At 46.9% G+C, this 27,859-nt stretch overlaps 1 protein-coding gene and 1 pseudogene across 1 annotated transcript in view; one reads left to right on the forward strand and one right to left on the reverse strand.

Annotated features, from left to right (window-relative positions):
* Positions 1–14,956: 14,956 nt before the first annotated feature.
* Positions 14,957–27,859, reverse strand: part of LOC139276775 (sorting nexin-18-like) — a 57,699-nt pseudogene continuing 44,796 nt past the window's right edge.
* The window catches only part of sema3b (sema domain, immunoglobulin domain (Ig), short basic domain, secreted, (semaphorin) 3B), a 393,889-nt gene continuing 386,242 nt past the window's right edge, over positions 20,213–27,859 (forward strand). The window contains exon 1 of the mRNA XM_070895588.1: positions 20,213–20,241. The gene's annotated coding sequence lies outside the window, so the exon portion shown is untranslated. The remainder of the gene's footprint in view (positions 20,242–27,859) is intronic.

Below are 27,859 nucleotides of genomic sequence, written 5' to 3' on the forward strand. Positions count from 1 at the left end.
AAGGGGACGTCATGTTTGACAAATTTGCTGGAGTTCTTTGAAGATATAATGAACAGGGTGGATAAAGGGGAACAAGTTGCTGTGGTGTATTTGGACTTCCAGAAGGCATTTGACAAGGTGCCACATAAAAGGTTACTGCACAAGATAAAAGTTCACGGGGTTGGGGGTAATATATTAGCATGGATAGAGGATTGGCTAACTAACAGAGAACAGAGAGTAGGGATAAATGGTTCATTCCCTGGTTGGCAACCAGTAACTAGTGGGGTGCCGCAGGGATCAGTGCTGGGACCCCAACTATTTACAATCTATATTAACAACTTGGAAGAAGGGACTGAGTGTAACGTAGCCAAGTTTGCTGACGATACAAAGGTGGGAGGAAAAGCAATGTGTGAGGAGGACACAAAACAATCTGCAAAAGAACATAGGCAGGCTAAGTGAGTGGGCAAAAATTTGGCAGATGGAGTATAATGTTGGAAAGTGTGAGGTCATGCACTTTTGCAGAAAAAAAATCAAAGAGCAAGTAATTATTTAAATGGAGAAAGATTGCAAAGTACAGCAGGACCTGGGGGTACTTGTGCATGAAATGCAAAAGGATAGTGTTATGTATGTAAACCTATAATTACTATGTCTAACCACCAGAGGGCTTATCCCCTGGAGTCCCAAGGGATCCCACTATCTCTTGGGAGCACCTATATATAAGGAGGCCTCACAGGCTGGAGAGGAACTCTGAGATCTGTAATAAAGGAGTACGGTCACACTTACTTTGAGCTTGCAGTAGCTAGTCTGACTCCTTATCCAAGACATAACAGACAGTATGCAGGTACAGCAAGTGATCAGGAAGGCCAATGGTATCTTGGCCTTTATTGCAAAGGGGATGGAGTATAAAAGCAGGAAAGTCTTGCTACAACTATATAAGGTATTGGTGAGGCATACCTAGAATACTGCGTGCAGTTTTGGTTTCCATATTTATGAAAGGATAGACTTGCTTTGGAGGCAGCAGTTCAGAGAAGGTTCACTAGGTTGATTCCGGGGATGAGGGGGTTGACTTATGAGGAAAGGTTGAGTAGGTTGGGCTTCTACTCATTGGAATTCAGAAGAATGAGAGGTGATCTTATCGAAACATATAAGATTATGAGGGGGCTTGACAAGGTGGATGCAGAGAGGATGTTTCCACTGATGGGGGAGATTAGAACTAGAGGGCATGATCTTAGAATAAGGGGCTGCCCTTTTAAAACAGAGATGAGGAGAAATTTCTTCTCTCAGAGTGTTGTAAATCTGTGGAATTTGCTGCCTCAGAGAGCTGTGGAAGCTGGGGCATTGGATAAATTTAAGACAGAAATAGACAGTTTCTTAAACGATAAGAGAATAAGGGGTTATGGAGAGCGGGCAGGGAAGTGGAGCTGAGTCCATGATCAGATCAGCCATGATCTTATTGAATGGCGGAGCAGGCTCGAGGAGCCGTATGGCCTATTCCTGCTCCTATTTCTTATGTTCTTATGTTCTTATGAACATGCTTTTTCTCTGTATTTGCCATGTATTGATGCTTGGGGTCACTAGGTACCAGGGGGCGCCACTGTCGGAGGTCATCGGGCTGTACGCGCGTGTGTGTGGGCCCTGGTATATAAATGCTGGTACCATGTCTTGTGGCACTTTGGGTGCGAATAAAGTGGACCAGGTTTACACCGGAGTGTGTTTATAGCAACAAGTCTTTTGAGTTATTATATACATAACATATTCAATTTTTGATTGGGATTCTTTCTGACTGGGAACAGCATGCGAGAGATTAAAGTTACCTCATTACTATTTAAATAGTCATTAATAGCATCTCACAAGACTCTCCAGAACCATCCCAATTACACATGTCAGATTAACTGGTCTGTAATTAGACCGGTTCCTGCTTCACTCTTTCTTTAAATATTGGGATTACATGGGGAATCTTCCAGTCTTCAGTACAACTCCAAGCACACACATAGAGTTCAACTCAAAGGAACAGTCATGAGAAACCCGACAGGCTGGCTCCAGTGGTCTTCACAAGCTGCAAAATGTTGGGGGAAAGCCCAGTAGTGAATGCAAGTTACTTTTTTTAAGCACACGGCGGAGTTTTACTTGGTTGGTGTACATGGTCACAGCTTTTGTCCCTTTCGACATGGCCACACTTGGCCATCTCTCTCAATGAGCAGCAGGCCCACAGCGGTCTGTATCTCCACTGATGGGTCGAGCGCTTGTTGCAATGGGCCAGGAGGGAAGCCCCACCCGTCATCTGCTCAAAAATATCATTCGCAGAGGAGATCATGATGCTCATGGTCTTGGAGGAGATGCCGGTGTTGGGGGGAGTGGGGGGCGGAGGGGGTGGGGGGTCAAAACTGGTTCATCACCAATTAACTATCCCTCAATCAACATAACAAAAGCAGATTATCTGGTCATTATCACATTGCTGTTTGTGGGAGCTTGCTGTGCGCAAATTGGCTGCCACGTTTCCCACATTACAACAGTGACTACTCTCCAAAAGTACTTCATTGACTGTAAAACGCTTTGAGACATCCGGTGGTCGTGAAACATGCTATAGAAATCCAAGTCTTTCTTTTTTTTGGAGCTGTACTGAAGACTGGAAGATTGCCCATGTAATCCCAATATTTAAAGAACGACTGAATCAGGAACCGGATAATTATAGACCAGTTAATCTGGCATGTGTAATTGGGACCATTCTGGAGGTTCTTGTGAGATGCAATTGATGACTATTTGAATAATATTGAGGTAACTTTAATCTCTCACATGGTGTTCCCAGCTGCAAAGAATCCCAATCGAAAATTGAATAAAGAGGAAAAGCATATTCTTGTCATGCTGTACTAAGGTTGTGTCAGCTGTGGCTCAGTGGGTAGCACTCTTGTTTCTGAGTCAGAAGGTTGTGGGCTCAAGTCCCACTCCAGGAACTTGAATACTAAAATCTAGGCTGACGCTCCAGTGCAGTGCTGAGGGAGTGCTGCACTGTCAGAGGTGCTGTCTTTCAGATGAGATGTTAAACTGAGGCCCTGTCTGCTCTCTCAGGTGGACGTAAAAGATCCCATGGCACTAGTTTGAAGAAGAGCAGGTGAGTTATACCTGGTGTCCTGGCCAATATTTATCCTTCAATCCACTGAACAAAAACAGATTATCTGGTCGTTGTCACAGTGCTGTTTGTGGGAGCTTGCTGTGTGCAAATTGGCTGCCACGTTTCCTACATTACAACAGTGACTACACTCCAAAAGTACTTTATTGGTTGTAAAGCGCATTGGTTGAGACATCCGGTGGTCATGAAAGGCGCTATATAAATGTAAGTCTTGCTTTTTAACACAGAAGCATGGTAATCCAATCCCTCAGGGCCTGCAGACTCGGGTGAGATGTGCAGGCAGCTTGTGCCCCAATTCAGAGGCCTGAGGCCAGCCCGAAATTAGGCATCATTAACATTTTATGCACAAGGTGCCAACGCCTGTCTCTCCTCCATGGGCTGGTCATGAATTTGAGGTCCAGGAATGTTGGGCCGCTTGCATTGACGGAGAAGGGAGGGTGGGAGGAAATGGGGGATGGAGAAGAGAGAAGGTGACGGTGGTGGGGGTGGTAATTCAGAGCCAAAGGCAAAGCCAAGTCTGCAGTGAGAGGGGCAGCTACATGTGCGGTAGGGTAGAGCAAAGGTGACACATTGGCGCTACATATCTGGAGAATAATAATGACTTAACAGAAAGACTCTGGATTCAGCTTCTTGTGGACTGGCATGAGATGCCCTGTAAATATTGAAAAATTAGGCTGCAACATCTGAGAACATGAGTTGTAAAGGCCTTTCAAATTGTTCTCCTGGGACATCTGCCAGGAAGGTTTTGGACCAGTAACCTTACATTCAACTGGCTGCGATTCAAGATTCAATCACATTTTGTTGACATTGCAACTGAGGCATAGATAGAGTTCATGAGCATGTGGCAGAAGAAAGTGGTTCGGCTTTCTCCTCCCCATCCAACTTGACACACTATTTTATCAAGTATAACCGCTCGACTCGTGTTTCTGCTGGCTTGCGCAGACAGAGATCCAGCCAAGTGCCGTGTGTTCAGTCCCACAGTCCTGTGCTCCTCGGGCCTCATTTTGTTTTATAAAATGTCAGTGGCTTGCAGTCTGCAGTCTGTACGCACAATAATCACATTAATCACGCGAGTAGCTCGTTGGCGCCTCCCTTTCCTCTCTGGTTTCGACGATAAAACTATGTCCCAAAAAAATCAAATGGAACAAACCACTTCCAAGATTGGGAGAAACGCTAGGAGCGAGGTTTAAGGTGGGAAAATGCAGGCAAGTGGAGTTGAGTTAGCTATGAGGAAAAATTGAATAGGCTGGATTTGTTTTCTTTGGAACGGAGGGGGCTGAGGAGAGACTTAATTGAGGTGTATAAAATTCTGAGGGGTCTTCATAGAGTGGATCGGGAGGATCTATTTCCCTTAGCAGAGGGGTCAACTACCAAGGGGCATAAATTTAAAGTAATTGGTAGAAGGTTTCGAGGGGATTTGAGGGTCAATCTCTTCACACAGAAGGTTGTGGGGTCTAAAACTCACTGCCTGAAAGGATGGTGAGGCAGAAACCCTCACCACATTTAAAAAGTGCTTGGATGTGCACCTGGATAAGCTCTGGAACTCCCTCCCTAAACCTCTCCACCTCTCTACCTCTCTTTTCTCCTTTAAGACGCTCCTTAAAACCTACCTGTTTAAACAAGCTTTTGGTCATCTGTCGTAATTTCTTCTTATGTCAAATTTATCCGTTTTGTCTTATAACACTGCTGTGAAGCGCCTTGGGACGTTTTACTACATTAAAGGCGCTATATAAATAAAAGTTGTTGTTGAAGTGCCGTAACTACAAGGCTATGGACCACGAGCTGGAGAGTGGGATTAGGCTGGACAGCTCTTTGTCGGCTGGCGTGGACACGATGGGCCGAAATGGCCTCCTTCCGTACTGTAAATTTCTATGATTCTACAAGGTCAGCCATGATCTCTTTGAATGGCGGAGCTGGCTCGAGGGGCCGAATGGCTGCTCCTATTTCTTATGTTTATATGAAAGATTTGCAAGGTCGTCTAAAGGTGGATTTTATGTTTTCTCTGTCTGGTGCAGAGTCTCTTACACCTGGAGCGGGCTTTGGGAATTCCGGTGAGGAGGGCCATGGATGGGGAATCTCATGGGGCCGTGCCGAGGTTCTGTGCTCAAGGTACGCTCACAAGTGGCGAAGTTTTGTGACTGGAGCACGGATTTAGGAACATCCACCTTATGGAACTGAGTCAAGCTGTTAAGAGGGAAAAACGGGAGTCATTTGCAAAGCAAAATTAGTAAATATCGCACCAAATTAACGACACTTGAATAGTGTGGCCCAGAGGGACTCCGATTGACGACAATTTTTTTCACCGTCTATTCTTAAGCTTTGTGTCTATTTTGTACACCAGTCGATTTCCCATGGTGGAGACCTGAGGAGATTTGGACCAGCAAGCACAGATGTAACTTGCACACCACTTTATAGTCATACGTTATGTCTTCATTTTAATATTTGCCCCACCAACACCTCAATTTTAACATTCTTACCCTCCTGTTCAAATCCCTCCATGGCCTCGCCCCCTCCCTATCTCTGTAACTTCCTCTGGCCCAATAACCTCCGAGATCTGTGCGCTCCTCCAATTCTGGCCTCTTTTGCATTCCCCACTTCCTTTGCCCCACCATTGGCAGCCGTGCCTTTAGTCGTCTGGCCCTCTAAGCTTTGGAATGCCCTCCCCAAACCTCTCCGCCTCTCTACCTCTCTCTCCTCCGTTAAGAAGCCACTTAAAACCTACCACTTTGACCAAGCGTTTGGTCACCTGTCCTTTTGCCTCTTTCTTTGGCTCAATCTCAATTGTTCGGCCTGATTATGCACTTGTGGAGAACCTTGGGATGTTTTACTACATTAAAGGCACTATATAACTGAAAGTTGCTGTTATAAATTACAAGTTAACATTTACAATGGAAACTTCCGTTGTAAATTTTGACACAGCAATTACATACTCCTGCCACTGGTGGCACTGCGTCACTTTTTCAAAAGAAAGAAAAAATTAAGTACTTTGGGAGCGTAGTCACTGCTGTAATGTGGCGGCCAATTTGCACACAGTAAGCTCCCTCAAACTGCAATGTGATAATGACCAGATATTCTGTTTCTGTTATGGTGACTGAGGGATAAATATTGGCTAGGACACTGTGAAAAACTCCCTGCTCTTCTTCAAAGTTGTGCCATGGGATCTTTTACATCCACCTGAGAGAGCAGATGGGGCCTCGGTTTAATGTCTAATTTGAAAAACAGCACCTCCAACATTGCAGCACTCCCTCAGCACTGCACTGGAGCGTCAGCCTAGATTTGTATGCTTAAGTCTCTGGAGGGGACTTGAACCCATAACTTTCATAAAGTCAAAGACAAGAGTGCTACCCACTGAGCCACAGCTGACACAGCATGAACAGGCGGGTGTAATTACAGTGGGCTTGGTTTACCTCGCTGCTCCCATTATAAATGTGGATGCAGGAATGTATAATGGCAAAAGTTGACGGGAAGTGCGGACTGATGTAAGATTTTGTAATGGATTATAGATTGAATGCTGATGACATTGCTGAGGGAATTGGCTTGGAGGAGTTACGGCGCCCTGTGATGTAAGGGGCGTGAATAATCCCACGCAGCCCTAACGACAAGGCCATTAAAGCATCAATAGCTTAGTTGATTTTAGTTCCACTTCCTTGCCCTGTTGGCTCACTAACTCCCCTAACTGTTTCCATTAGGACTCGCTGTTTGAACCATTACTTTTTTCTTCAAAATTGCATGGGAAATAAAACACCAATCACAGATCCTATAAATCTTGCAGTTCTTAAAAGGGTCTCTCTGGTGGTTGCGCTTGCGGTTACCGTTTGACTGTAAAAGTTCAAAGTCCAAATACACAATGCTCAGTAAAGGAATGGATTAAAGGCACCCGGGCTGCTCTTTGTAAATCATATTCTGTTTTTGAGTCAGGGGCCCTGATGTATATGGGGGGGGGGGCGGGGGGCGGGGGCCATCGCCGCTGTCACAAAGGTTTTAAGGAATATGGAACCAAGGCGGGCAAATGGAGTTGAAGTACAGATCAGCCATGATCTCATTGAATGGCGGAACAGGCTCGAGGGACCGAAAAGCCTACTCCTGTTCCTAAGTGAGACTGAGCAGAAAATCCTCTGCTCTCGTGCAGAGCTGGAGAACCCATTCTGTTATGTATGAATGAAGAGTCTAATCAGATACCATGAGCTCAAAGTAAAGTGTGACCTTAGTCTTTTATTACAGGTCTCCAGCGTGCTTCTCCAGCCTGTGAGGCCTCCTTAAGTGGGATCCCTTGGGACTCCAGGGGATGAGCCCTCTGGTGGTTAAACAAGGTATTTACCGGTTTACATATATAACACATTCCGAACCTCGGAGACTTCGGCGATGCCTGGAAGGCAGAGCTGCCTGAGGTGCCCCCAGCCCCTTCTGAGCCCAAGAAAAAACTTTGGCCAAGAAGGCACGTGGAATGCTTTCCTTTATTAGCTGAGGCATAGAATATAAGATCAGGGTGGTTATGCTTGAACTGTATAAAACACTAGTTAGGCCACAGCTAGAATACTGCATGCAGTTCTGGTCCACATTACAGGAAGGATGTGATTGCACTAGAAAGGGTGCAGAAACATTTATGAGGATGTTGCCAGGACTGGAAAACTTTAGCTATGAGGAAAGATTGGATAGACTGGGGTTGTTTTCCTTGGAACAGAGGAGGCTGAGGGGAGATTTAATTGAGGTGTATAAATTTATGAGGGGCCTAGATAGGGTGGATAGGAAGGACCTATTTCCCTTAGCAGAGGGGTCAATAACCAGGGGGCATAGATATAAAGTAGTTGGTAGAAGGATGAGAGGGGAGTTGAGGGAAAAAAAATCACCCAAACAGTGGTGGGGGTCTGGAGCTCACTGCCTGAAAGGGTGGTAGAGGCAGAAACCCTCACCACATTTAAAAAGTACTTGGATGTGCACTTGAAATGCCGTAACCTACAGGGCTACGGACCAAGTGCTGAAGGTGGGATTAGGCTGGGTTGCTCATTGTCGACCAGTACGACACGATGTGCCAAATGGCCTCCTTCTGGGTCGTAATTTTCTATGATTCTATGAAGGTCTTCATCTCCCCTGGAGCTATTGACGTGGGGATGGCCATTGATGAACCATCTGAGAAACCTCTGAGCAACCCCTGATGTCCTGGAGCTGCGATAGTTGGTCCGAATGAGTTGCTCTCGGTGATGGACAATGTGAAGCTCCCACCCACAGTATGTGCTATGCCCTTGCTTCCCTCAGTGCTTTGTCTAAGTGACGTTCAACATGGAGGAGTACTGATCCGTCGAATGAGAAAACTCAGAAACGTTTTCATCCCCAGAGCCGAGGAAACTGAGGCAGATCCTGAGGTGATGAATAAACCTCAACCCTGTGACTGGCTGCATTTCATATTTGATGGTCCTAACATGACTGGGGCTGTGCTGGTCTGTAGAATATTCCATCTAAATCTATCTCTAGAACCATCAGTTTTACCAATGTTAAATATGATATACGGCACAAAATCAGGCATTCGGCCCAACCAGTCTATGCCGGCGTTTATGCTCCACTCGAGCCTCCTCCCATCTTTCCTCATCTAACTCTATCAGCATAACCCTCTATTCCCGTCTCCCTCACTTGTCTAGCCTCCCCTTAAAGACATCTATACTATTCGCTTCAACCACTCCCTGTGGTAGCAAGTTCCACATTCTCACCACTCTCTTGGTAAAGAAGTTCCTTCTGAATTCCCTATTAGATTTCTTGGTGACTATCTTATATTGATGGCCTCTAATTTTGCTCTTCCCCACAAGTGGAAACACTCTCTCTGTGCCTACTCTATTAAAATCTTTCAGGATTTTATAGACCTCTGTTAGGTCACCCCTCAGCCTTCTCTTTTCAAGTGAAAAGAGACGCAGCCTGTTCCTTTCTTGTTAGGTATAACCTCACATTTCTGGTTTCATAAACAGGCGTTCACCCAGTTCCTGGTTAAAGCAGCTCACCATTAACTGCTGGTGGGTTGCAGTTTAGTCCATCTATTTGCAACTCTATAGCACAAACTCTCTAATCTTCATCTGACTTGTCTCTTGTTAATGCTGAAGACCACTCCAACCTCTGTCGTTGAGCTACAGTACATGAACGACGCCTACGTCTGTGCACACACAGAGGCTGAACTCCAGGACATAGTCGACGTATTTACCAAGGCATATGAAAGCATGGGCCTTACGTTAAACATCAGTAAGACAAAGGTCCTCCACCAGCCTGTCCTCGCCGCACAGCACTGCCCCCCAGACATCAAGATCCATGGCACGGCCCTGGACAACGTGGACCACTTCCCTTATCTCGAGAGCCTCCTATCAACAAGAGCAGGCTTTGATGACGAGATCCAACACCGCTTCCAGTGCGCCAGTGCAGCCTTCGGCCGCCTGAGGAAAAGAGTGTTTGAAGATCAGGCCCTCAAAACTGTCACCAAGCTCATGGTCTACAGGGCCGTAGTAATACCCGCCCTCCTGTTTGGCTTAGAGACATGGATCATGTACAGTAGACACCTCAAGAAATACCACCAACGATGTCTCCGCAAGACCCACAAGGACAGACGCACAAACATTAGCGTCCTCATTCAGGCCAACATCCCCAGCATTGAAGCATTGACCACACTTGATCAGCTCCGCTGGGCAGGCCACATAGTTCGCATGCCAGATACGAGACTCCCAAAGCAAGCGCTCTACTCGGAACTCGTCCATGGCAAACGAGCCAAAGGCAGGCAGAGGAAACATTACAGGAAACCCTCAAAGCCTCCCTGATAAAGTGCAACATCCCCACTGACACCTGGGAATCCCTGGCCAAATACCGCCCTAAGTGGAGGAAGTGCATCCAAGAGGGCGCTGAGCTCCTCGAGTATTGTTGCCGAGAACATGCAGAAATCAAGCGCAGGCAGCGGAAGGAGCATGCAGCAAACCAGGCTCCCCGCCCATCCTTCCCTTCAATCACTGTCTGGTCCACCTGTGACAGAGACTGTGGTTCTCGTATTGGACTGTACAGCCACCTAAGAACTCATGCTAAGAGTGGAAGCAAGTCTTTCTCGATTCCGAGGGACTGCCTATGAATGAATGAAACCTGTGAGCATACTCACAAGTGCATACATTACACCTGCGAACAACACAAAAAGTATTTAAAAGTAAACGTGAAGCTTCCTGTTACTGTTCAAACATACGCATTTAGTGGCTACACCAGTGCGGGCTTCCCCTCGCTCTTCATGATTTGTGTGGAGAATGTTGCCTTTTACAAAATGGAGCTGGTCTATGTTTCATGTAATATGAATATACCAGATGACAATTCACAGTGTTACAAGTTAATGCTGTCAGGCACTCGGGGGAAATTTTAACCCGACTCGCTCAGCAGAAACCTGGCGGGTGGGCGGTTAAAATCGCCCGGGCTCTTACCTGTCCTAAAGTCACCATGATCGCAACATCTGCTGTTTTAACCTGCTCTCCTGAGCAGGCAGCAAGGATACACGCCCGCGAGCCAACAGTGGAGTCCTTCTTTACATATGCGTGTTGCGGCCCGATGACATAATTGAGACCCGACTGTAATTTTAACTCAGGCCCGAGTGGGGAATCCACCAGGAGTTAAAATCAGGGCCAAAGTGGGCAAGAAATGTTGAGGGTCATTTTCCCAGTGTGTGCTGATGGTGGGAAAGCATACCAACTGGTAGCGCATATCGGAAAACCGTGGGCACAGTGCTGGTGGGTGAGGGTTCCTGCCAGTGGGTGCTGGGAAACAGTGTTAGACGGTGAACTCAATTGTTTGAAGTTTTTGTTGTTTCCGGTTTTCGCCTGTTTTTTTAAAATCTCCCCTCCTTCGGTTAGACTGTCACAGGGTGTGGTATCTATTAGTATCCATGGTACCTTCCCATGAGTGGTGTCCGTATTGGCTGCCCTCGCGCACATTTGCATGAGTTGGTGTTGGGATTGGCTTGTCCATGGTACCTTTGCATGGTGTGAATGTAAGAAATAGGAGCAGGACCTAGTGTAGTACCAGTACTCCCTGCCCTATGGTACCTTGCCATGGTGTGGCACCAGTATTCCCTGCCCTATGGTACCTTGCCATGGTGTGGCACCAGTACTCCCTGCCCTATGGTACCTTGCCACGGTGTGGCACCAGTATTCCCTGCCCTATGGTACCTTGCCATGGTGTGGCACCAGTACTCCCTGCCCTATGGTACCTTGCCATGGTGTGGCACCAGTACTCCCTGCCCTATGGTACCTTGCCATGGTGTGGCACCAGTATTCCCTGCCCTATGGTACCTTGCCATGGTGTGGCACCAGTACTCCCTGCCCTATGGTACCTTGCCATGGTGTGGCACCAGTACTCCCTGCCCTATGGTACCTTGCCATGGTGTGGCACCAGTATTCCCTGCCCTATGGTACCTTGCCATGGTGTGGCACCAGTATTCCCTGCCCTATGGTACCTTGCCATGGTGTGGCACCAGTACTCCCTGCCCTATGGTACCTTGCCATGGTGTGGCACCAGTATTCCCTGCCCTATGGTACCTTGCCATGGCGTGGCACCAGTACTGCCTGCCCTATAGTACCTCACCTACATGGCCGATTTTCCGGTGGGAGTGTTGACGCTGAGGATATTTGACTGTGGGTCATCTTATTGCGTCAAAGCCTAATTTTCATCAGTTCCTGCAAAGTCTAAAGCCTGTATTCTGAGTGAGTGTTTGAACCCGGCTGTAATGCACTTAGTTTGATCAGAAGGCAGCCTTGTAGCACCCAACTGAGTGTGAATACCTTGAATGCTGAGAAGGTTTGTGATAAAGTGTGGAGAATATAACCTAGCTTTACCAAATAAACACTGTGTTATACAAACACTACTTTACATTGTGTGAAACAAGGACAGACTGTTGATTGGATGACATAAATTGGAAATCGGTAACACGGCTATCGTTCTAAACCCCACCACTTAAAGAGAGAAGGAGCGGCCTCCTGATAGATTTTTGAAAAGGTCATCTTTTCTCAAACAAGTGAGTCATATTTGACCTGCTCACCTGATCATAGCAAAAGCTCTCCGAATCCTGAGTCTAAACCTAGCCTGCACAGTTCATCTTTATAAACTAAAAAATGTCTTCCGACTCGCTCGAATTAGATTCCAGTCTGTGAATCACATCCACCACCACCCGGAATCCATTATTTAATATATTATGGGGGCGAAATTCTGCTCCTGCACGCCTGCCGTTAGCGCCTCCGGGGGGCGCTAATGGGGTGCAAATGGGTTTTCTCCCGGAGGGGGTAAATTGCACGTGAGTTGGCAGAGGTACAAGACCTGCAGCGCCCCGCTCCCGCTGGTAGCACCTGGGCCGCTGCGCCGACCATGATCATGTCACCGCCGTGCGCAGAGGCCCGTTTTTGCCCCGCAGCGGAAATTGGGCAGCGCCCCGTGAGGCCGCTGTGGGCGAACCGGTCTGCACTCCGCTCGCGGGGCGAAAATTAAAGGGGAGGTGCGCGGCGCCATCCTTTTCTGCCGTCCGACTTGCTGGTCCGGCCTTTCGTGCTGTATTTCGCGGGGTCCGTGCCGCGATGGTGCAGCCCGGCACTCCGCTTCATTGCCGGGCTGCAGCCACGGCACCCCTCATCCCTGGCAGCCTAGTGGAGGCCCCTCATCTCATAGCAGAGCTCACAGCGTGCCCTCCCCTTTAATGGAAGGGGAGGGTCCTGTGCTCGTGTCAGCGCGACATGGAGAGGCCCAGTCCCACCCTCTGAGAGGAAGTGGAGTGCCTGACATTGCGCTTCACTTCCTTTCGGGGGCGGTAACACCAATCTGGCGGCTGGGGCGGGATTTGCACGCCGGGCGCAGGAAGTCCCTCCTCAACTTGGTTACCGCCCACAAACGGGGCGATACCGAATTTCGACCCCTATGTATCTTCGGGACCCCTCGAGTTGATGTCACCTTTGGTTCTTTTGCCAATCACGTTGAATTTGTGCCTTGTGGCTACCGACCCTTTAGCCATTGGAAACAGTTTATTTTTATTTACTCTATCTAAATTTTAAAAACATTCTTACACTTTCTTCATCTAAAGCCATCACTAAGCATGTGTAGTACAGATTAGGTGCAATGTCTATCCCATACCATAAATGGGTCACAGCTCTAATCACAGAAGACCTTTGCATTTCCCACAGCAGCAGTCATGGAATCTTACAGCACAGAAGGAGGCTATTTGGCCCATCGAGCCTGTGCCGGCTCTTTGAAACAGCGATCCGATTAGTCCCACTTCGCCTGCTCTTTCCCCGTAGCCCTGCATTTGTTTTATTTTCAAGTATTTATCCAATTCCCTTCTTACAAATTAATTGAATCTGCTTCCACCATCCTTTCAGGCAGCGCATTCCAGCTCGTAACAACTCGCTGCGAATAAAAAATTCTCCTCATCTCAACCTCTGTCCTCGTCGAATTTGGATAGGCGTGCCGACAGATGCCAAAATAGGGATTGTTTTGTGCTCTTGTCTAGTGGCCAAAAGGAATTGAGTTGACAATAAGTTTAGAAAGAGAGTGAGAGAAACAGAGGGAGAGAAACAGAGGGAGAGACAGAGAGAGAGAGAGAGAGAGAGAGATGCGTGGCACTCTACGGCCAGAATCTTACCACGCCCTGCGAGCGTGGGTTTGGAGGCGGGCCCGCTGTTAAAATGGGGCTGATTGACAGTGGATTGGGATCCCGCTCTGAACCCGCCTCCGTGTGAGTTTTACAACTGTCAGGTTGGCATTTGGATAGCCGACCCGACAGCAAGCGGCGGGACAGGCAATTAATATCATTAAAAAGTACTTAAATGCTATTTATGAGGATTAAAAGCAGGCACTTACAATTTTACCAACCTTTTGACAGCTTTGCTTGGGAACACGCCAGGTCTGTGGAGTCGGGTTCTCCATGACTCCATTACTTTCAATAAGTGACAGCTGCAAAAGTGGTATAAAAGGTACCATTTCACAGCTGTTCACTTTCCAATGTCAGAAGCTGCAGACTCCAGTGTTGAAAAGAGTACTTTGAGCCTCACACAGGTTGGAGTTGTTTGTGGCGAACTCTGTTTACTGTAAGATTGTAAGAAACGTTCTCACCAGTGCCAGTTTGGTTCTGCCAACTCAACTGGATCTGGCAGAAGAACAACCAAGATGGGGATGGTTTATGCTCTCACACCTTGGTCCTCAGAGTCTGATGAGGAACAAGTGCAGGAGCAGCAGAACCAGCCACACCAGCAGCAACAACAGGAGTGCCAACCTTCCCCTGAGCCCAGGGCGGAGGGCATTATCACAGGGATATTCCGCACCACGCCGGAGTCATTACCCCCAGAACAGGGTCTACAGGCAGAGGATGAGCTACCTGAACATGATCGTGGCAATGAGAGTGAATACCCTTGTGACTACTTATGTGGGATCTTTCTTTTTTGCGTGCTTCTACGTGGTGCTATCCCTGTGGCTTCAGCAGAGGTAGAGGCAGCCTCCTCACCTCCCTGCTGCACCTGCTTAGACACCTTTGGCGGTCATTCTCTGAGTTTTGGGAGCCTGTGAGGGCCCCACCAATGTCTGCTCCTCCTGCGACTGTGCAGAGCGGACCCAGCCATCACTGTCTGGGAAGGCATCTGGAGCTCTGCCCGAGGGGTTGGCAAGGGGGTGAAAATTGGAGCCCTTGCAGAGGAGCCACTACTTACATGTTCCCTCCCACCATCATCCCTCTCATAGGCCTCCCGCACTGTCCTGCGAGCAAGGAGCTGGCGAGCACCTTGCTGTACTTCAGTGGGGCCATCGTCTATACTGACATCCCTCCTAGAAAGGACGTTGATGAGCCTCTGGTTTCTCTCCTCCATAGATGACCATCTATCCTCCTCCACTCTCGTCACACTCATAGTCACCGCGGTTGCTAAACCAATCAGAGTCTCCTGCACTTATTCCTGCAGCTTTAGGATCACCATCTTCCTGGATGGCTCCCCGGGGCTCCGTGTCTGCACAGAGCCCAGCAGAGCTAGGAGACTCCTGCGCCCTCCGACGAGGATTTTCCACTGCTGTCAGTATCTCCACCATGTGTTGTGGCTCACTTGTGATCTGTGAGACAGTAGCTGACAACACTACTCTACGTGGCAATGGACCCGCCGAGGTGTGCGTCCCTGTGCTGATGCTGGGTTGCGCTGTCTGAGGTGATGCTGCATCCTCAGAGGCAGAAGGCTCCTCTGAGGAATCTTGCTGTTCCTCCTGGTCAGTGGGGGACGGGGAATGGGGGACGGGGAATGGGGGACGGGAGCGGGGGCGGGGGACGGGCTCCAGATGGACCTGTGGGAGAGTTACATAAATGAGATGTCAAGTGCAGGCACATACCATTATACACATCATGACGATTCATTTCTCTGTTCTCATCACACCCCATGTGGATGAATGGTGAAAGGCATGCAATTGTATGAATAATTCTGTCGCCAGCTTCTTCTATTGAGCCCCTCTCTCCGTCCCCCACTTCCGGGATCTCCACCACACCAGCTAGGTCCTGTGCTGCCTCCTCCGCATTGGTCAGATGATACATGGGTTCTCGTTCTCCCGTTCTCTCCCTCTCCCTCTTATTGTGCACAATCTTTTCCCGCAAGGAGGGAAAGAAGAGAAGGTTGAATGAGACTGATGGAAGGAGCATCATTTATGGAATGGGATACAGCTTTGCAGAGAGACTTTGATCGAGTAGCTTGGTGATACCAAGTTGCCTCTTTTTGTCTTGTTACTTGCTATTCTTGCATTATGATGAGTCTGAGTGTGAGGGATGGAAAGTAAGATGGGGGGGCCTGATAATGTAAATAGAGGGGGAGGGATGGATTAAGGTCCAAGGGATCTTGGGTTGAGCAATGTTATGCAGGAGTATGGTTAGCAATGCACAGTGGTGGGGTTGTGAGGACAGGCACAGCTGCATCAAGTAAGTGTTGCTTTATACTCACTTTTCCAGATCTCAGATCACTGAACCTCTTACAACACTGTACCCAGGTGCGAGGCACTACTGATGTGTTTCTTATTTTCTGGGCTACCTGTAGCCCTGCTGCCTTTGTCTGCTGAGGCGGCCTCTTCCTGCCATCTGCAGGGAACAGAACCTCCCTACGTCCTCTCACTCTCTCCACAAGGTGATGGAGGCAGTCATCGCTGAAGGACATAGCGCACACCTGCACTAACTCACACCCGCACTAACTCACACCCGAGCCAACTCACACTCGCACTAACTCACACCCGCACTAACTCACACTCGCACTAACTCACACTCGCACTAACTCACACCCGCACTAACTCACACTCGCACTAACTCACACCCGCACTAACTCAGACCTGCACTAACTCACACCCGTACTAACTCACTAACTCACACCCATACTAATTCACACTCGCACTAACTCACACCTGTACTAACTCAAACTCGCACTAACTCACACCCGTACTAATTCACATTCGCACTAACTCACACCTGTACTAATTCACACCCGCACTAACTCACACCCGCACTAACTCACACCTGCACTAAATCACACCCGTTTGAACTCACACCTGTAGTAACTCACACTCGCACTAACTCACACCTGCACGAACTCACACCTGTACTAACTCACACTCGCACTAAATCACACCCGCACTAACTCACACCTGCACTAACTCACACCTGCACTAACTGACAGCAGACTAACACGTGGGAAATGAATTGTCAGCAAACGGGGCCATGGCTCCTTTAAATAAACCGTCAAGAATAGCGTCATGCGGTGACGTCAGCAGACCTGCTCCCATTAATTGAAGCGGGAAACGCGCAGGGCGGGCCTAACAAGGCCCTTAACAGTAAAATCTCCTTTTTGGCTGGGATCGCCGCAGAAGCGGGTCATCACCTGCCGCCACCATCTCCCGCCTTCAATCCTCCAAGGTAAGGGAAATCGCGGCCTACAAGTGTGTAAATGTGTGAGTTAATAGAAACCAGGGGCTGAATTTTCCAGGCTGGAAGCATATACGATCGGTGGCAGGTTGGGTGGGAAAGTTGTTATTTTTGACAGTGGTTCGGGGACCCACCATCATCTCGCTCCCGCGCGCCTTTCCCCCGTGTCTGTCATCGCGGAGCCGATCCGAACTGCAGCGCAAGGGGACCCAATTGAGATCATTATCAGTTAGTTAACAGGCACTTAAGAGTCTTTTTTCACTTACATTTTAAATTTCCCTGATTGGCCACGGGGATTCACGCAGCTCGGGAACCATGTCTATTAGCCTGAGGCGGGAGCTCCGTGGCCATTGCTCCACGGTTGATTAGTTGACAACCTGGAAAACAAACCAAAATAAAAACATATTGATTGCATCAGCTAACAGATTGATGGAGATTCTGTTCTACTTGAAAAGCTACTGGTAAATGTTAATTCAGTAATTTATGAAGGGATGTAAGTGCTGCTTTGGATGGTCATTCTCGGCTGTTGCTTTCCAACTCCACAGGAACTGCAGTGAAATGATATGCACCGTAACAAAATGACATATGCCATTTAAATAAATGTTTGTGCTATTTCTAGTCAGGTTTTTCTCACAGTACACTGTGATTGTCCAGTTACACATTAAATCAAGTCATCAACCGTGACAATTTCATTCTCAATACTCATTCCACTGGTTCAACTTGCTTCCAGTTCCTGAATATAACTAATTTAATTTTTCAGTCTAAGACTTTAGGGTGAATTTTTGTGGAGGTTCCCTCACTTGTCTGTTGTTAACTTCAACAGAAGAGCTGCAGAAATCCCAGAAACATACTGTCAGCACCACTTACACTGTTTGTCAGGGATTCCGCAGCTCTTCCACTGAACTTGCAAAGGATTGGAAGTCCACCACATTTAAAATCTGCTTAATTTTATGTACAGGTTGAGTGTCTGAAATCCGGAGTTCTGAAATTCGGAATGTTCCGGAATCAGCACACCGGGCCGTCCGGAATCTGGAAAATATTCCGAAATCCAGACCCACCGCTACACTCCCCCACTACCCCACCCCCCCGCTCCGCCGCGGGATCTCCCCTGCTGGGCGCCGGACTACCCTCCCCCGCTCCTCCGCCGCCACCGCCCCTCCCCCACCCCCCCACCTCGGCCCAGACATTTCCGGATTTGGGACATCAGAAAGACGTCCCGAAATACGGGAAATGCCCGAAATTTGGAATGGCCTCGGTCCCGAGGTTTCCGGATTTGGGACGTGCCACCTGTATAACCTATACACACAAATCTTTTATTTGTACCAGTTACTGATACAAAAGCCTATAGATTTGTGACTAAAATACCAATAATTCCCAATTGATGTAGTTTTTAAAATTATGTTCTTGATCGTATTTCTAGATGGTGTCATAATACTTAATGATAATATTATTTAAATATTTCTTTGTCACTCATATATAACTTTTATTATATTATTGTAGAGTAAAGATTCAACACCCATTAGGTTAGATTAAACTTAAAATCTAATATGGCCATGGTCCCTTTAAGGATCCCGGCTGAAAAGGCGTCATGGCTGACATCACCAGACCCTCTCCATCTTATTGGGCAGGGTAACATGCTGGGCGGGCTTAATAGGCCCCATTAAGGTAAGTTCATTTTCTACAGTGGGATGGAGCCAGTAGCGGGGTCACGACCCACCAAGGTAAAGAACATTTCTGGCCCAGCTCTATGTCCATCAATCTGGGTTCACTTAAAAAGAAAGGCTTGCATTTATATAGTGCCTTTCATAACCTTAGGGAATCCCAAAGTGCTTTACAGCCAATGAAGTACTTTTGAAGTGTAATCACTGTTGTAAGGTAGGAAACGCGGCAGTCAATTTGCGCACAGCAAGCTCCCACAAACAGCAATGTGATAATGACCAGATAATATGTTTTTTTTAAATGATGTTGATTGAGGGATAAATATTGAGGGACACCGGGGATAACCCTTCTTTGAAATACTGCCATGGGATCTTTTACATTCACCTGAGAGAGTAGATGGGGCCTCTTTTGGACGTCTCATCCAAAAGACAGCACCTCCGGCAGTGCAGCACTCCCTCAGCACTGCATTGGGAGTGTCAGCCTAGATTTATGTTAGGACCCCAGATGCGAAAGGTGAAAGTTGGGTTTTCTTTAAGATTGTGCCGCTCCGTTCGATTCATTTGGGTTTGCTTTGTTCCTGGGTTAGAAAAAAGGTGAACTATGGCCACTTGCAATATTTGGTGACTGCAAAGTCTTGCCATATCAGTGTTACAGGAGATTCAGCACCTGACCAGGGAGAAAATAAAAACGTTTTGGCGCGCAAAGAGTTAAATGGAAGACTTGTGACTAGCCTGCCGCTGCTGGGTGGAAACATTTGTTTTGCCGATAGAGAAAGCAGAGTTTGCGGTTCAGCTGGGAGAGCAAAGGAGACACAATTCTGTTTGGCAGTACGCCCTCGATGACATACAATGTCTACAGACGATTGACAGCTTCATTTTGGAGCCACCATCAACAATTACCACACCCCCACCAACCCCCACCAACCCCTACCCCATCTCAGTTCTCCTTTCCAAGAACTAACTGCATTCGTTGAAGGGCAATGGGCACGTCAAAGGCTACATCACCTGCTGTCCCGGCTTACAAATAAGTAGGTACTTAAACATCAGACCTTGTATCTTTATGCTTTTTCTGTGTGTTAAATGTCAAGACCACATTTTCATTACTTCCAAATGACTGGAAGGCAACTGGGTGGGAGGGCAACTGGGTAGAGGTGTGCAGCCTCTGCCCCATGGCTAAACGTGCTCTAAACCGTACTGTTAGATTGTTGCCAGCGAGTGCAATAACTACTGTCAGAGACATGCTGAAAAGCAAGGGAGCTGCTATTAGGCACACTTGTAAATTCTACCTAACTTGTAAAGGGATCTTTCCCGGGGGAGGGCGGGAGTGTTGTGCATTTATCAGAAGTTATGCAAAACAGTGATAAGGGCGAAGGGAGGGAAGCAGAAATATTCTATTTAATTAGCTTTGCTTTTTTTGTACGTGTGTACATTAGTTTGGGGGAGGTGGGGGCTGGGGGTAGGGCTTTCCTTGACCTTTGCGTTGTACACTGCTGAACCTGTTCCGCTGTGATTGCTGAATTGTAGCTGGTTGAGGCTCATTTCCCTGCAGGAGTTTAAAGAAACAGGTAATTATCCTTCAGAATGATGGATGTATCTTTGTGAGGATTAAGGCTTTCTATCGGTCACTAAGAAACTGTTTCTATGCACCTAACATGTGCGACCAATAGTCAGAAGGAACAGGAGGGGAGGGGAGGCGGGGGGGAACAGCTGGTCTTAGAAGCATCCACAAGGGATATTGTCAGGACTGTAGGGACTCTATCAAAACCTTTCATAATTTTAAAGGCCTCTATTAGGTCATCCCTCAGCTTTCTTTTTTCAAGAGAAAAGAGACCCAGCCTGTTCATCCTTTCCTGATAGGTCTACCCTCGTATTTCTGGTACCATCCTGGTAAATCTTCTCTGCACCCTCTCCAGTGCCTCTATATCCTTTTTATAATATGGCTGAACTGTATGCAGTACTCCAAGTGTAGTCTAACCAAGTTTGATACAGGTTTAGCATAACTTTCCTGCTTCCCTCCTACCTCTAGAAATAAACCCGAGTGCTTGGTTTGCTTTTTTTATGGCCTTGCTAACCTGTGTCGCAACTTTGAGTGATTTGTGTATCTGTACTCCGAGATCCCTTTGTTCCTCTACCACACCTAGACTCACATCCCCAAGTAATAAATGACCTCCCTATTCTTCCTACCAAAATGTAATACCTCCCATTTATCTGTGTTGTTACCATTGTACAAGTGGTCTGCAGGATCTTCGGAAGAGCTTTAAAAAATGATTTGTTTTAAGTGCCGTTTTTGTTTTATGGGCTGCTTTCTATATTATTTGATCGCTCTCTGATCGACTCTACAGCACAGAAAACAGACCACTCGGCCCAACTGGTCTGTGCCGGTGTTTATGTTCCACTCGAACCTCCTCCCACCTCTCTTCATCTCACCCCATCAACATATCCTTCTATTGCTTCTCCCTCCTACGCTTTTCTAGCTCCCCCTTAATTGCATTGATGCTATTCGCCTCAACTCCCTGTGGTAACGTGTTCCACATGCTAACCACTCTCTGTGTAAAGATGTTTCTCCCGAATTCCCTGTTATGACTATCTTGTATTTATGGACCCTAGTTTTAATCTTCCCCACATGGAATCATCTTCTTCACGTCTACCCTATTGAGCCCTTTCATTATCTTAAAGATAACCTCTATCAGGTCACCCCTCAACCTTCTCTTTTCTAGTGAAAAGAGCCTCATCCTGTTCAATCTTTCCTGATACTTATCATCTCTCAAATCGAATGCAGTAGGAACAGTTTGACCTATTAAATTTGAAAATCCCAATCGGCGCAAAGACACGAATGGTTAGAATGACATTGTGCGACATCACTCCCTTACTGGCAAGGCCTCACGAGATCCCGCAACCATTTGAGTTAAGCGCGTGACCCCACCATTTGGCTGGACTTTTTGACAGGTGGAAAAAGGGGTAAGGACTTGGCCGAACTGAGTCCCAACCCAATGTCTACCTCTGCCTGCCCAGATTACGGTACTTCAACACCAGAAAACACAGGGGAAACTCAGAGCCATATTTATTACTGGATAAAGTAAGTTGCCAGATGTTGGTGAATTGTTTTGAAAATTGGCACATGTATCACACTGGGGTTACAGTTAAACCCTGACTTTTAATCTGACTTCGTTGGTCCTCTCTCTCTTTTCTCTTTCCTCCCACTCCACCACCTCGGGCTTGAAGGCATGACTGGCCTCCAATGTGCGGGCTCTTTCTGCTCCAATGATACCATTATACAGAATTACAGAATTTACAGCACAGGAGCAGGCCATTCGGCCTAACTGCTTCATGTGGTGTTTATGCTCCATATGAGCCTCCTCCCACCCTACGTATCTCACCCTATCACCGATGGTCCCAGTAAACTGCGCTTTGATCTGCGTGGCCTGTTCCTTTTAATGCGCTGTCCCTTTAAATTTCTGCGCATGCGCGGCATTCACAATGTAAAAGCCGGTGAGCGGCCTGCGCGGGAACTTTCAGATTACTGCACAGCCGCGCTCGCACTTTAGTGGGATCATTGCCTATTCCTTTTCCCCTCATGTATCAGTTGTGGCTCAGTGGGTCGCACTCTCGCCTCTGAGTCAGAAGCTTGTGGGTTCAAATCCCATTCCAGAGACTTGAACACAGAAAATCTAGGCTGACACTCCAGTGTAGTACTGAGGAAGCTTACTTACTTAGGCAGTCCCTCGGAGTTGAGGATGACTTGCTTCACACTAAAAATTAGTTCTCAGGTGACTGATGAGTCCAATGTGGGACCTGCAGTCTCTGTCACAGGTGGGGCAGATGGTGGTTGGAGGAACGGGTGGGTGGGGTGCCTGGTTTGCCGTGCGCTCCTTCCGCTGTCGACACTTGGCTTCAGCTTGCTCTCGGCGAAGAGACTCGAGGTGTTCAGCACCTTCCCGGGTGCCTTTCCTCCATCTTGGGCCAGGGATTCCGAGGTGTTGATGGGGATGTTGCATTTTTTCACAGAGGCTTTCAGGGTGTCCTTGAAATGTTTATTCTGCCCACCTGGGGCTCGCTTGCTGTGTCGGAGCTCCGAATAGAGCGTTTGTTTTGGGAGTCCCGTGTCAGGCATGCAGACGATGTGGCCCGTCCAGTAGAACTGATCGAGCGTGGTCAACGCTTCGATGCTGGGGACGTTGGCCTGAGCAAGGACACTGACGTTGGTGTGCCTATCCTGCCAATGGATTTGCAGGATCTTGCGGAGGCTGAGGGAGCACTGCATTGTCGGAGGTGCCGTCTTTTGATGAGACGTTAAACCGAGGTCTTTTCTGCTCTATCAATTGGACGTAAAAGATCCAATGACACGATTTCAAAGAAGAGCAGGGGAGTTATCCCCGGTGTCCTGGTCAATATTTATCCCTCAATCAGCATAACAAAAAAACAGATTATCTGGTCATTATCACATTGCTGTTTGTGGGAACTTGCTTGTATGCAAATTGGCTGCCGCGTTTCCCACATTACAACAGTAACTACACTCCAAAAAGTACTTCATTGGCTGTAAAGCATTTTGAGATGTTCAGTGCTCGTGAAAGGCGCTATATAAATGCAAGTCTTTCTTTCTTCCTTTCTTTCTCATTGTTTCTATAAGGGGGTACTGAAGTTTCATGTTCAGCCATGAACTCATTGAATGGCGGTGCAGGCTAGAAGGGCTGAATGGCCTGCTCCTGCACCTATTTTCTATGTTTCTATGTTTCCCCTTAAGTGCATCTATACTATTCGCCTCAACTATACCGTGTGGCAGCGAATTCCACATTCTCATCACTCTCTGGGTAAAGAAGTTTCTCCCGAATTCCCTATTGGATTAATAGGAAGTTCTGAAAATTCAGCAAGAGTAATTCTTCAAAGGGGCTGAGGCCGAGTGTGTAGACTGTGTAACAAAGCGTTTTATGTTGTGCGGGAAGGAATTACGACAACCTGATCATTAATATAATGACTGTGCCAGAATTAACGCTAATGATTTAAAAATGTATTTATTTTCTCAAGCTTTGTACAAAGATCAAAGGATATCTGAGACCCAATGTAGAGAAGTTGAAAATTACTAACCAGTAAAAAGAGAAACTATAATACAGGGTTTAATTTAACATGGATATGTAGCCGTGCCAAGTACAAGTAGACTCTTACTTTAAATTGTAGAGTACATTTGATCTGCGGAAGGTTCAGTCACTAAGTACCTATTCAAATGGGTCAGAACTCCTCATTCATGGGAAGAAGGGAAGTCGAATACTCTCCAAGGAGAAATAAATGATGTATGGAGTGTGCGTGCACTACAAAAGGAGGTAGAAGGTGTACAGAACGTACCTTGGTTAGACCACACTTGGAGTACTGCGTACAGTTCTGGTTGCCATATTATAAAAAGCATATAGAGGCACTGGAGAGGGTGCAGAGAAGATTTACAAGGATGATATCTGAAACGTGAGGGTATACATATCAGGAAAGGATGAACAGGCTAGGACTCTACTCTTGAAAAAAGAAGGCTGAGCGGTGACCTAATTGAGGTCTTTAAAATTAATAAAGGTTTTGATAGAGTGGATACAAAGAGAATGTTTCCACTTGTGGGGAAGAGCATAACTAGAGGCCATCAATATAAGCTAGTCACCAAAAAATCAAATAGGGAATGCAGAAGAAACTTCTTTACCCAGAGAGTGGTGAGATTGTGGAACCCGCTGCCACAGGGAGTGGTTGAAGCAAATAGTATCGATGCATTTAAGGGGAGGCTGGATAAGCATATGAGGATGGGGGGATAGAGAGTTATGCTGATAGATTTAGATGAGGAAAGACGGGAGGAGAGTCGAGTGGAGTTTAAACGCCGTCATGGACTGGTTGGGCCGAATTACCTGTTTCTGTGCTGTATATCCTGTGTAATCCTATGTATATGGAGCTGAGGTACAGATCAGCCTTGATCTAATTGAATGGTGCAACAGGCTCGAGGGGCGGAATGGCCTACTCCCGTTCCTATGTAAGCTACGATGTTAATAAGTTAAAATATTAACACATTTGTTTGACCGTTCTCCTTTTACTAGTGTTAATGGGTTAAAGCCGTCCTTCAATAACAAATGAGGAATGTCACTTGAAGGTGCCAACATGCTAGGTACCAATATCCGGGTGTGAGTCGAGCTTCGCTGTGTTTTTAGTTCCTTCGCAAAAAGTACATTCCTGTAAAGCAGTTCTCGACTTACTATGCTTTTTGCAGGACTTTGAAATGCTGACCAAAGGGCGCCTATTTGTATCACAGTGTCAGCTGTGACTCAGTGGGAGCACCCTCACCGCTGGATCAGAAGGTTGTGGGTTCAAGTCCCCTCCAGAGACTTGAGCACAAAAATCCAATCTGACACTCCAGTGCAGTGCTGAGGGAGTGCAGCACTGTTGGAGGTGCCGTCTTTCGGATGAGACATTTAAACCAAGGTCCCATCTGCTCTCTCAGGTGGACGTAAACGGTCCCATGACACTATTTCGAAGAAGAGCAGGGGAGTTATCCCCAGTGTCCTGGGGCCAGTATTTATCCCTTCAATCAACATCACTAAAACTGAACATCTGGTCATTATTTGGTAAATAAGGTCGATGAGCTGCAGACACAAATAGCCACACGGGAATGTGATGTTGTGGTGATAATGAAGACCTGGCTCAAAAAAGGGCAGGATCGGGTTCTAAATATTCTTGGGTATAAGGTGTTCAGGAAGGATAGGGTAGGAGAGAAATGAGGTGGGGTGGCAGTATTGATTAAGGGGAGCATTACAGTGCTGGAGAGGAATGATGTCCTGGAGGAATCTTTTTGTTTAGAATTGAGAAACAATAGAGGTGCTATTGCACTACTAGTTATATTCTATAGGCCGCCAACTAGTGGGAAGGATATAGCGGAGCAAATTTGCAAGGAAAGGGGGCATATGAAAGATGTTAGGTTGATAATACAAGTGAGAATCAGGCTGAATATAAAAAGTTCAGAGGGAAAGTGAAAAAGGAAATAAGAGGGGAAAAAAGAGAGAATATGAGAATAGATTGGCAGCTAACATAAAAGGGGATCCAAAAGTCTTCAAAAGTATCCAAAAGTATATAAACAGTAAATGGGTAGTAAGAGGAGGGGTAGGTCTGATTAGGGACCAAAATAGAGACCTATGCATGGAGGCAGAGGGCATGGCTGAGGTACTGAATGAGTACTTTGCATCTGTCTTTATCAAGGAAGAAGATGCTGCCAAAGTCATAGTGAAGGAGGAGGCAGTGGAGATACTGGATGGGATTAAAAACTGGTAGAGGAGGAACTAGAAAGGCTGGCTGTACTTAATATAGACAAGTTACCAGGACCGGATGGGATGCATCCTAGGATACTGAGGGAAATAAAGGTGGAATAATCTTCCAATCCTCCTTAGATACGGGGATGATGCTAGAGGATTGGAGAATTGAAGATGCTGAACCCTTGTTCAAAGAAGGGTGTAAGGTTGTAAGGATAAACATAGACATAGAAAACATAGAAAATAGGTGCAGGAGTAGACCATTCGGCCCTTCGAGCCTGCACCGCCATTCAATGAGTTCATGGCTGAACATGCAACTTCAGTACCCCATTCCTACTTTCTTGCCATACCCCTTGATCCCCCGAGTAGTAAGGACTACATTTAACTCCTTTTTGAATATATTTAGTGAATTGGCCTCAACAACTTTCTGTGGTAGAGAATTCCACAGGTTCACCACTCTCTGGGTGAAGAAGTTTCTCCTCATCTCGGTCCTAAATGGCTTACCCCTTATCCTTAGACTGTGACCCCTGGTTCTGGACTTCCCCAACATTGGGAACCTTCTTCCTGCATCTAACCTGTCTAAACCCGTCAGAATTTTGAACGTTTCTATAAGATCCCCTCTCATTCTTCTGAACTCCAGTGAATACAAGCCCAGTTGATCCAGTCTTTCTTGATATGTCAGTCCCACCATCCCGGGTATCAGTCTGGTGAACCTTCGCTGCACTCCCTCAATAGCAAGAATGTCCTTCCTCAAGTTAGGAGACCAATACTCCAGGTGTGGCCTCACCAAGGCCCTGTACAACTGTAGTAACACCTCCCAGCAACTACAGGCCAGTCAGTTTAACCGCGGGAGTGGGGAAGCTTTTGGAAACAATTATCAGGGCCAAAATTAATAGTCACTTGGACATGTGTGGACTAATTAAGGAAAGCCAACACAGATTTGTTAAAGGCAAATCACGTTTAATTAACTTGATTAAGTTTTTTGATGAGTTAAAAGAGAGGGTTGATGAGGGCAATGTGGTTGATGTGGTATACATGGACTTCCAAAAGGCGTTCGACAAAGTGCCACATAATAGGTTGCCAACAAAATTGAAGCCCATGGAATAAAAGGGACAGTGGCAGCATGGATACGAAATTGGCTAACATAGAAACATAGAAAATAGATGCAGGAGTAGGCCATTCGGCCCTTCGAGCCTGCACCACTATTCAATAAGATCATGGCTGATCATTCCCTCGGTACCCCTTTCCTGCTTTCTCTCCATACCTCTTGATCCCCTTAGCCGTAACGGCCATATCTAACTCCCTCTTGAATATATCCAATGAACTTGCATCAACAAATCTCTGTGGCAGGGAATTCCATAGGTTAACAACTCTCTGAGTGAAGAAGTTTCTCCTCACCTCAGTCCTAAATGATCTACCCCTTATCCTAAGACTATGTCCCCTGGTTCTGGACTTCCCCAACATTGGGAACATTCTTCCCACATCTAATCTGTCCAGTCCCATCAGAATCTTATATGTTTCTATGAGATCCCCTCTCATCCTTCTAAACTCCAGTGAATAAAGGCCCAGTTGATTCAGTCTCTCCTCATATTACAGCACAGCCATCCCTGGAATCAGTCTGGTGATCCTTCGCAGCACTCCCTCAATAGCAAGAACGCCCTTCCTCAGATTAGGAGACCAAAACTGAACACAATATTCCAGGTGAGGCCTCACCAAGGCCCTGTACAACTGCAGTAAGACCTCCCTGCTCCTATACTCAAATCCCCTAGCTATGAAGGCCAACATACTATTTGCCTTCTTCACCACCTGCTATACCTGCATGCCCACTTTCAGTGACTGATGAACCATGACACCCAGGTCTCGTTGCACCTCCCCTTTTCCTAATCTGCCGCCATCCAGATAATATTCTGCCTTCGTGTTT

This window comes from Pristiophorus japonicus, chromosome 12, assembly GCF_044704955.1.
Source record: "Pristiophorus japonicus isolate sPriJap1 chromosome 12, sPriJap1.hap1, whole genome shotgun sequence".
Taxonomy (NCBI): Eukaryota; Metazoa; Chordata; class Chondrichthyes; family Pristiophoridae; genus Pristiophorus; species Pristiophorus japonicus.